General features: G+C 41.6%; 1 pseudogene; it reads left to right on the top strand.

The window, feature by feature from the left end:
* The first annotated feature begins 9,361 nt into the window (after window positions 1-9,361).
* On the top strand, window positions 9,362-9,973 carry LOC102866520 (annotated as a pseudogene).
* Window positions 9,974-11,102: the final 1,129 nt, after the last annotated feature.

The following is an 11,102-nucleotide window of genomic DNA, read 5'->3' as shown; positions in this document are numbered from 1 at the left end:
AGTGAGTGACTAAGATGCAGAAAATCAAGAGATATAATGTCTACACTCTACAGGCTACTGTGTACCGTAAAGTCCAAACCAATCGCTCGCCCTTCTCCCGCAGAGCAACTGGTGGCTTCAAACCATGTTCCTTCAGGATTGCAGGGCAGCTTCTTGCCACTTGGCACCAGAGCTCCCTGAAGTATCTGTGGGAAAAGAAAAGGTCCAAAAAGTCTCTGGGGAGAGAATTAGAAGGGAAACCAAAAGAGGGCGGGGTCAGGATACCAGGAGAATGTGTTAGCTGGAGAAGACATGAGCAATTGCGTCAAATGTTGATAAAGTTTCAAATAAATGAAGAATGAGACTGAGCATTGGATTCAGCAAAATAGAGGTCATGGGTAACCTCAAGTGGTATTGGATTTATCAAGGTTAAAGTCAGGGATGGCCTGGAAAGTGAGGAAGGGGATTCCTTCACCTAGAGAAGATAAGGAAAACCTGGATGAGAAATAGCAGAAAGAAGTACAATGCTTGACACTGGGGGTGGGGGGAGGGGGAACAGCGCCATTGGCATTTAAGGGACACATTTACATAAGCCAGCCATAAATGTTTTTCTGTGTGTATACAAGCCTTTATTTTTTCATGACTCAACACATCATACTGGTAACTTGCTGGCTCTTTGTTCTCTCTTCAACTCTGCCTTGAATAAAACTTAATCTTTTAAGTGGAAGGGAAAAAAGGTCACCCACTTGCAATTAATCCATCACTCATATGAAACCTGGACTTAATTCATTACATCAAAGAGATGCTTGCAACATTCTTTTCCAATTTGAGATTCATTTCTCCAAGGATGAATTTTTGTTTTGACATTGTTACCACACCTTTGGATCAACAATATTGGGAAATTAGGGCTGTCCTTTCCCTGTATTTAGCTCAAAGAATAGAGACTTCTGCGTGCAAGGCCAAGCTTGCTCTTTCTATCATTGTACACGGGATGTCTCATAAAAATCTCTCTTGTCACAAGTGTTCCTGCCAAGTTACGCATTTAGAATTGTCTCTTTTTCACACAAAGCCATATGTGAAATGCAGAAGAGATTATATCCTTAAATCCATTAGAATAATTCATCCTTTTTTATTTCAAAAATTTTAAGATCTGCCTCAAAAATTCCTGAACAGGACCTTCTATTCTAACTCATAGTTGTTATATTCCACCAAGTCTGAAACGACTCATAGGTGACCTTCCTGTGGGTTTTCAGAAGTTGTAAATCCCGTGGAAGGAGATTGTCAATATTTATCCTGCATCTAACTCATTAGCCATTACCAATTGCTTCTTTAAATAGTTAAATCAGAAGATAGAAGAAATTTATAGGGAAGCAACTTTTTATATCACTTTTTCTTTCTTTGATGGAAATAGGAAATTTTTAGTAAAAGCTCATTCTTTCAAATCCTACTACTTGGACAATAATAGTAATTCATCTTTAATTAAAGTTCCCTTTATTGTTTAATTAGCCAATAAGCAAAAATAAGTATGGTTTAATTGTGTTTATTTCATAATCTATAATAAACAGTTTCACTTTTTTGTCTCATAAAATATACTGCTTCTAGGTATGGCTGACATCTGTCTCTCTCACAATCCCCTAACACCTTTCCATAGAATCAAAACCTTTTTTCAGATTTGCAACCTCTAACAAGGACAGAGTACCCAGCAACCAACGTATGTGACATTGTTCATTATAGGTTAGTAAGCACGCACAAATAAATCACACTTGGTCGCAAGTTTGAAAAGGAGACATTGTAAAGCAGATTAATGACAATAATGCTCAAGTAGGATGTTTAACCCACTTGAGTATCAAGTGTTTCAAATATTATCTATTTATTGAAAGAGGTCTATTTACAACATAATTAATACAAAAAGGCAGAATGTAGTTTAAGCATAACAAATATCTATTTATAAATTCACTCCATCATTCCCACTCTTTTGCTAAACTTAGAACATTTTATTATCATTACTGATCTATGCGCACGTGCGCACACACATACAAATATACCTACAGCCATGCAAATATACACAAAGAACTTACCAACCCACAGATTTTATTTGCCTACAGCCACACTGCACCAGCAAGTCAAACTTTTCCAGATTTAAAAAAAAAATTTAAGTCACAGGTCCTTTTTGTATGTGTGTGCACAGTAACAGTTCCCTCTGTACTTGAAAAATAAATGGACTACACTCAAAATTGCTTGTTCATAATTATATAATTACACTTTGAGTGTGTAGAATTAAAAATGAGGGAGGGATGTTATTTCTTGGTTGACTAAGAAGTAACCTATAAAAGAGATTCGCCTCTTTTCCATGTCTGTAGAATTCATCACACAGCAGAAACTAACACAATCTGTGCTTAGCAAAAGACAATACACAAATATTCATTTACTGAACTCAAATAAATTATATGCTTTCTTGAGATCTTATTTTTAGATGTTGGGTTGTATAAGCAACCTGCAGAAAACGAGATATGGAGACAGTTTCTCCTAAGATGTAAATATGTGAGGTATATATTAAGACTCTTACCGGCCCAGGACCAGCAGATGATGAAATATGACAGATTGGCTGGCATTATCTCCCCCATTCTGTGTGCTTGTCTCATGCAATCTGCTCCCACGGGGATGAGCCATTGCCTTGTTCTAAAAACATCAACCACACACATACACACACACCCCCCACCTCCAATCCTGGAAACTGAAGAACTCTACATTGTGGTAAACATTTGTTCTGTGAAGTTTCCTCAACTAAACTTTCAGGATTCATCTTCTACAACATATTAATAGTGTATTTAATGTATAATGTTCAGAAAATTTGTTCTTTGCAACATTCAAAAATACTTGTTCAACAAACAAACATCTACTGAGTGTCTGCTAGGTGCCAGGCACTGCAGCCACTATGAAAGATGCAAAGCTGAGTCAGAAATACCCGTGAGCTCCTAGAGGAGCTGGATGTGTACATAAAAAACAATGTCATCTCACCAAGCTGTGGGTCACAAGCTGAATCTGCTCTGCCATCTGCTTTTGTAAATAAAATTTTATTAGAAACACACAAAAGAAATCACAGATAAGATGCTGATCACTCCTTAGGAGAAAAGAAAGCATCATGATTCATTCTGCCTGGGTGACTGAGAGAAGTCCCACTAAAGTTATATTTGATCTCAGCTCTTAAGGATGAGATGGAGCTCACTGAAGAAAAAGGGCATAGAGAATGTCCCAGACACAGCACAGCACTGGGGCCTATTCAGGAAACGGAAAACCTAGCTGGAAAAGGGAGAAAAAGCGGAAATCAGGCTGGCCTGGTGGCTGGGACAGGAAGGGTCTTGGATGCCAACAACTATTGCCGTCAAGTCAGAACCAACTCATAACTCGTAAGTGGACCCTCTTGCAGGTTTTCAGAGGCAATAAATCATACAGGAAGAGATTTTTCTATCTTTCTTCCTTGTAGCAGCTGGTGGATTCAAACTACCTACCTATGAGTTGGCAGAGCAACTCCTTGCCCTCTAGGCCACCAGAGCTCCATAAAAACTAAAAGGAACTATTAATGATGATTAAAGAAGGAAGGAAAATCAAGTCTATGCTATAAAAAGTTGATGAGGGCAGTTTGGAAGATGTGTTAGAACAGCAAGAAAGTGAATATGGAAGCAGAGCTGTGACAGTGGAAAAACAAGGACGTACAAGAGCTATTGTCAAGATGAGGCCTCTGAAACCTGTGGACCTTAGAGGGGATGAAGAAGGGGTGTAGGAGAAATATGATTATTCCAACTTCAGGGACAGTTGAGAGACGCTTCCATAATCTGAAAGTGAGAGTAGACAAGAAGGAACAAGTCTGGGTAAAGAAATGAGTTCAGCAATTGCTATTTTGTGGGTCACCTAAGAGGCGTGGAAGAGATAGTTGGAGGAGTGGTTGAGGCCCAAGGAACTCTTGGGCCAGGAGTCATGATGCTGAAGTTAAAGTCAGCAGCTTGACATCAGGAGACAGAGCCAAGGCGCGAAATAGTGGCCCAGGGGTCAAATGGATGTGACCAGACAGCTGGATGTTGATAGGATATGGCAACATGTATAGATAAGCGTAATACAATTGGAAGGCACATACCTCAGAGGCAGGTGTTTTTCAGTTAAACAGCTCAAGAGTTTTCTCAGCCTCTTCTTCTCCCTAAAGTCAGACACTAATTTTCCTGGTGTTCCTATTAGCTAGAGGTGGCAATGGGGATATAAGGAAAACTGCTAGGAGCCTTCTGGGAAAACTCTGCTTCCCTAATAGAAGGAATAGACATTGAGAGCTTTCCCTTCTTTCTGCATTGAATGCAAACATGATCCCTAAGGTTTCCTGGAAGGAGTATGTCACCCATGAGGTAACAAAAAAATCAACACATCAATGAGGTACACAGCTAGAAAGCCTTATTCTCCTGACTGGGCATTTAGACAAGGCCCAAAGAAATGCAGTGTCATCCGGGGAAGCTCAGGCTTCAAAGGAATCAAAGAAGGCGCTTTACTCTAAAGGCAGGTTGAGGCCATAGTCTTCCTTGCTGTTTGCCACACCCAGCATGATGTTCAGTATATAGTGGACATACACTTCTCATTTGCTGAATCAATAAATGTTGAGTAGCTGGTGCGCAGTTCAAATCCACCAGATGCTCTGCTGGAGAAGGCAGGACAATATCCTCCTGTACCACTCAAATCCAATTTGACGTTGTATGTACGTGTGTGTGTGTGTGTGTGTACGTGTGCACACACACACACACACACACACACACACACACACACATAAAAGCGCTAGGTAGCTAATTAAAAGGCTGACAATTTGAACTCACCCACCTCTCTGTGAGAGAAAAATGTGGCGATCTGCTTCCACAGAGACCTGAAAATCCTATAGAGTGATTCTAAACTTAATGTCAAGAAATTTAGGGGTTTTGTTTAGATGGCAAAAAGAAGCGTTTGAAGACGGGCCAAAGGGTGTATAATCAGTCAAAGGCAAGAGCTGAGCAGGCTGCAGATGTGGTAAGCTCACCATTTAGAGCAGCAAGCTGTGAAACTGCAGGGAGTTGCGCTATTAACCCTCTAGCTATTCCTCTCCATCAGTAGCTCCATCAAAGACATATAGGCAGTCGTCCCCTGTGTGATTTGCAGCCTCTCAACAACCCATTGTAGAGTCAGCTATGAGTTGGTTCTGACTCCAGTGCAACGAGTAAGATTCCTTGCAAAAAAAAAGACATCTGCTAATGTTGAGGAGATGAGAAGGTGTTTGCCAAAGAGGAAAAGGGGGAAGCTGACTAATTCTGTGCTGTCTGCCTTTTCAGGCTGCAGGTGCCAGAGAAAGAAAGACATTTAAAAGTCTTGAAGTATATTGGCCTGAGCACTGTTTTTCACTTCACTGGCAGTGGCTGAAAGCTCTGGTGGCCTACTGATAAGCTGTGCTGCAATCCCAAAGGCACACGTGTGAATCCACCAGCTGCTACACACCTGTGATTTACTTCCTCTGAAAATATGGTAGAGGGTCAACTACGAGTTGGTTCCTAGTCAATAACACACAACAGCAACAACTGGCAGTGGCAGGTTCAGTGCCTACCTTTAAGGAGAACTTCATCATTAGTGGTTTGATGGAATAATTCTCACTCCAATAGGAGAAACCAAGGTTCAAGTCTGGCCAGTGTACTGTGTACTGTGTACTTCATGCACAGCCACTATTAGGGGAGACTTGAATGTTGCAATGATGCTGAACAGATTTCAAGGGAGCTTTCAGACTAAGATGAAGTGGGAGGAAAGGCCTGGCAAACACTTCTGGAAAACAGCTAATAAAAATGTTATGGATCACAATGGTCCCATTTCCAACCAGTCACAGCTACAAACAACATCCTAAACACTATGAAAGAACCCAGCCTGGTCTTCAAAAGCCCACACCTCTGAAAGCTTCCTATGGACTCTTCAGAGGATTTAAGTCATTTTATGAAGCAACGTTTATCCAGCCTGACTCATAGGAGAGTTATGAATTCACCCCAGAATCTTTGATTTCCTGGTCGTCAGGCCATACAATGTGTTTAATCTTTAAGAACCAATTCCAATGGCAAGCCGAAGAAGATAAGAAGAAACCAACTAGCTAGCTAGCTTCAGGTTTCTAAGGAAGTAATCTTTAACGTGGTGATACTACTTTTGCAAGCTTTCTAAGTGGAAAAACATGGCCCAGCAGCTGGAGAAGGCCCATGGCTGCCGTCTGAAAAGCATTCGTAGCATTTCCCACAAAACCTCACAGCCTCCTAAATTTTACTGCGATCTCATTTTCTCTTTGCATACTCTTCCCTGTAGGATTCCTTCCTGCATATCCACCTCCTTGAACAAATTCAATACAGAATTGTTGTTGTTGTTGTTATGTGCCATCGAGTCGTTTCCGACTCATAGCGACCCTATGCACAACAGCTCTAAACCCTGCTCTATCCTGCGCCAACCGCACCGCCTCTGACACACCCATCCCGATTACCCCAGTCACCGAATCAATCCATCTCATAGAGGGTCTTCCCCTCCTGCGCTGTCCCTCCACTCTCCCAAGCATGATGTCCCTCTCCAAGGACCCGTCCCTCCTGGCAACATGTCCAAAGTATGTCAGACGAAGCCCCAGAATCCTTGCCTCCAAGGAGCAGCTTGCTTTAATCCTCTCCAAGATGAATCTGTTTGTTTTCCTGGCAGTCCATGGTACATTCAGTACCCTTCTCCAGCACCACAGCTCAAAAGCATCCACTCTCCTTCTGTCCTCCCTAGTCATTGTCCAACTCTCTGATGCATAACAAGCGATTACAAATACCATGACCTGTATCAGGCGCACCTTAGTCTCCAGAGAGACACTGTTGCTCCTTAGTACCTTTGAGAGGTCCCTAACAGCAGACTTTCCCATCGCGATACGCTTTTTGATTTCCTGGCTGCTGGTACCAAGAGTGTTGACTGTGGAGCCGAGCAAAGTGAAGCTGTGAACACTCTCAATCTCTTCGTCATCCATCCTGACGCTGCCAATTGGTCCAGTGGCGAGAATCTTTGTCTTCTTGACATTGAGCCTTAGTCCATACTGAAGGCTGCAGTCCTTGATCCTTCGCAGCAAGTGCATGAGGTCAATACAGACTATAAATCTAATAATACTGAGTGTGGTCTTTTTACAAATAGCAACCAAAACATATATATTGCAAATGCATACATCTACCAGAATCACGTGGAGAAGAAATAAAATTGTCACTAGGCGTTTAAGGCGTCTACAGAATGCGGGCACTGCTGTTTCCAATACTGAATCTGTTTTTTTCTCATTTAAATAATATCTCAGTGTTCCACTTAAGGAAGAATGACATTTTCAAATGTTACTTTCTTACGTACATTTCCAAGAAAATCCTGTGAAATTACTAGAGAAGCTAATCGAGTTTTCAATATAGCATGCAAATATATTCCTGTTAAACTGCATTTAACATTTTGGTCTATGTTGTGAGCCTCCTCACACTGCGCCCTGCGGAGTTGAAGTCCTAACAAGATAGGGCGCCACCTATTGACCTCATTCTGAAAATACAGCCTGATGAGTCAGCATAGCCGGCTCACAGGTTGTGTTTCCCTAAGGTTGTGAATCTTTCGTTTCATATCACCTGGTTTTGAATAGATGTAATAGAAGTAACGTTGGAACTATACAAGAAGATTTTTTAAATAAAAATAGAGACTACAACTATAAAACACTGTCAAGGTATTGTGCCTTACTCAATTCCTTTTATGTTGAGTGTGGTGGTTTTGTTCACATCTCAGTTAAAGGAAATCTTGTTACACAATGTGTTCACCAGTTGGTTTTTATTTGCTGTAGAATCTGGTGTGTTGTTTATTGTAAACAAAACTGTAGAATCTACAGCATCTAGAGTAGTTGTGATGTGTAGTGTCAATAAAAAATCACTCACTTCTGTGTATCTTATTTACTATTCAGGCTCCTGGTTACTAAGGGCAAAGAAGGAGTCAGATATGAGATACCACATCAAAGTCTATTTTTTTTACTAGTTTATTTACAAAATTTTAATACAAATTCAAACAAATTCGTTCAATTTCCCTTACCTCCCATCAGATTAAACAACACAATGATTAATCCTCTCTTCCCCCCGTATATCCAGATCCCCCTGCATCCAACCTTGCCCACACCTCCTGGATCTTTATATTCATTCTACGATAACGGTCTTATACAATATTTATCCTTGCAGGACCGAGTTAGTTCACTCAGCATAATGCTCTCCAGTCCCTCCCAAGTTAGGCAATAATTGATCACGTCCCTGTAGGTTGTTAGGGTGGTTCCATGAATGTACAATGTCTACTATCATACAGGCTTCATAGTTGGTTTTATGCTATGCTATCACTAACTAAAAACTCTCAGTTATTTTTTAACAAGAATGCTTACACATTCCACTATTGTTATTAAGTGCTATTGAGTCAGACTTAACTCCTAGTAACCCTTTGTTCAACAAAATGAAACCATTTCCAATCTTGCACCATCCTCACAATCTCTGCTGTGCTTCAGGCCACTGATTCAATCCCTTTGCCAAAATATTTCTTGAAAGTTTTCCTTTCCTACACTAACCCTTTTCCTTTCCAAGTATGATGTCCCGCCTGGTAACATGCCCAAAGTATGCAAAACAAAGGCCCTCCATCCTGACTTTCAAGGATGACTCTGATTATAAATTCTTAAAAGATGAGTTTGTTCTTCTGGCAATCCAGGGTGAATTCAATGTTCTCCATCAACACTACAATTCAAAGGCATCAATTTTTCTTAGGTCTTCCTTAGTCATTGTCCCACTTTCACACGTATATGAAGCAAATGAAAATGTCATGGCTTGAGACAAACACACTTTAGTCCATGAAGTGGCATTCTTCTTTTTAGGACCTTAAAGAGGTCCTTGGGTGGTGAATTTGCCCAATAGAGCCTGTTTCTTGATTATTTTTTACTGTTTCTTTCTTCATTGTTGATTGTAAGTCAAAGTTTCTTTTTAAAAAAATAAAATCACAGCAGAGGGGTAAGGATAGGTAGGTGTGAAACCACAGGGCTGCACAATTTTATGGGTGAAGGGAGAGGGTGGAGCAAATGGGAAGGATCTGGGCAATAAAACAGGGCAATGATAGGCAAGGTCCAATGGTTATTGATTTTATAAAACATATGCATGAGAATGATTGTATGAAAAACAGTGTGACTGAAGAATAGTGTGAAACACAATGTATACAAACTATGTAAACAAACACAATGTATACAAATTTGTAAACAGATTTAAACAATTATGTAAAATAGAATGTATATGATTGTGTAAAACACTATGTAAATGAAAGAGTGAATAAAACACAATGAACATGAATGAGGTGTGACCTTCCAGCCAGCACACCAATGCTGCTGGCCACCACTCGCCCCCTGTGGAGGTCTTGTCTCGGATTTCGGGGCGCTGCACTCCACCTGGCAAGTGTCTGTGGCTTGAGGACCATGGGGAGCAGCAGTCATCACCGAGCTGGGGCACTGGCCAGCGCCCCCAAAGAGTACCCCCCACCCCAGAAGCTCCAGCAGCTTGTCAAGGACATCGTCAGCCTCTCTCTGCTGGAGATCTCTGACCTCAATGAGATGCTGAAGAAGAGGCTGAAGATCCAGGATGTTGGGCTTGTGCCCGCCGGCGTGATGCCAGGAGCTGCCCCAGCCGCTGTTTCCACCATTGCTTCTGCCGCTGAGGCGGCAGAAGATGTTCCCGGGAAGAAAGAGCAGACACACTTTACCGTCCGCCTGACCGAGGCCACGCCTGTGGACAAGCTGAAGGTCATCGAGGAAATCAAGAACTATGTCCAGCGCATCAGCCTGGTCCAGGCAGAGAAGCTGGTGGAATCATTACCCCAGTAGATCAAAGCCAACGTGGCCAAGGCCTAGGGTGAGAAGATCAAGGTGGCGCTGGAGGCGGTGGGGGGCAATGTGGTGCTGGAGTAGCCACGGCCAAGACTGGACCGAGTGGCCCAGGCCCGTGAACCCACCGGGCGCCTGGCGAGGCCAGGGGACCTGGTGTCACAGGAGGGCTCCTGGCGCCGGAGGCGTCCAGCATCTGCTTGGAAAGGTGTGGACCTGTGGGTGGGCAAGAGCTCCCAGGGCCACAGGGAAACAGACTGGAAGTGGGTCTCTTTGCATGGGGAAATATACAGCATAGAGACCTTGGCAGGGGGGATAAAATTTAAAAAAACAAACCCACAATGTATATGAATGAAACATAATGGAAAGGAATTATTACATGAAAACAAAAAAATAAATAATAAAATAAAATCACCAATAATTTAAATCTGCATACTCACCACTGTCTGCATAATGAAGGTTGCTGATGAGTCTTGCTCCAAAGCTGATGCCAACTTCTTCTTCATAGAGTCCAGCTTCATAAATAATCTTCTCAGCATACAAATTACATAGATACGGTGAAAGGATACAACCCCAATGCACACTTCTTTTAATTTTAAACCAAGTAGTGTTCCCTTACTCTGTACAACAGATACAGGTTTCACATGAGTACACGTAAGTGTTCTGGGATTTCCATTTTTCTTAACATTAGCCATAATTTCTTATGATCCACACAGTAAAGTGCTTCTGCATAGTCAATAAAGCATAAATAGACATTCTTCTAGTATTCTTTACTTTCTGCCAAGATCCATAAAACATCAACAATGATATATCTGGAGTTACAGAGTCTTTTAAATCCAGCTTGCATATCTGGAATTTCTCTGTGTGTTTCTCTATTTTAGCCATTTTTTAAAATATTTTAATTTGTTTATTTTTCATTTCAATGAACATCTACAGAGATTTTGGAATTCCATTCGTTCATTGTTGCACCCTTCTTCCTGCACACCCTCCTCCCTCTCCCCCCCCCCGTTTGCTCCCCTCCTTGAAAAGCAAAAGAAAAACTCCCTCATTGGTACTCAATCCTCCCCCCGCACCTCCCCAAACCCCACCCCCTAGCCCCAAATGTAATCCACTCTACAACCCTCATTGCATACTCCTACGATAAAAATAATGCCCTAAAATATAATACTTTTAGACTATTCTCTCCCCCATAGATTTCAATGCTGTAAACATA

The sequence above is a fragment of the Elephantulus edwardii genome, unplaced genomic scaffold, assembly GCF_000299155.1.
Source record: "Elephantulus edwardii isolate Elephantulus edwardi_28Jun2011 unplaced genomic scaffold, EleEdw1.0 scaffold00008, whole genome shotgun sequence".
Taxonomy (NCBI): domain Eukaryota; kingdom Metazoa; phylum Chordata; class Mammalia; order Macroscelidea; family Macroscelididae; genus Elephantulus; species Elephantulus edwardii.
Note: the sequence above shows the minus strand (reverse complement) of the source record. Positions and strands in the feature narration are given on the sequence as shown.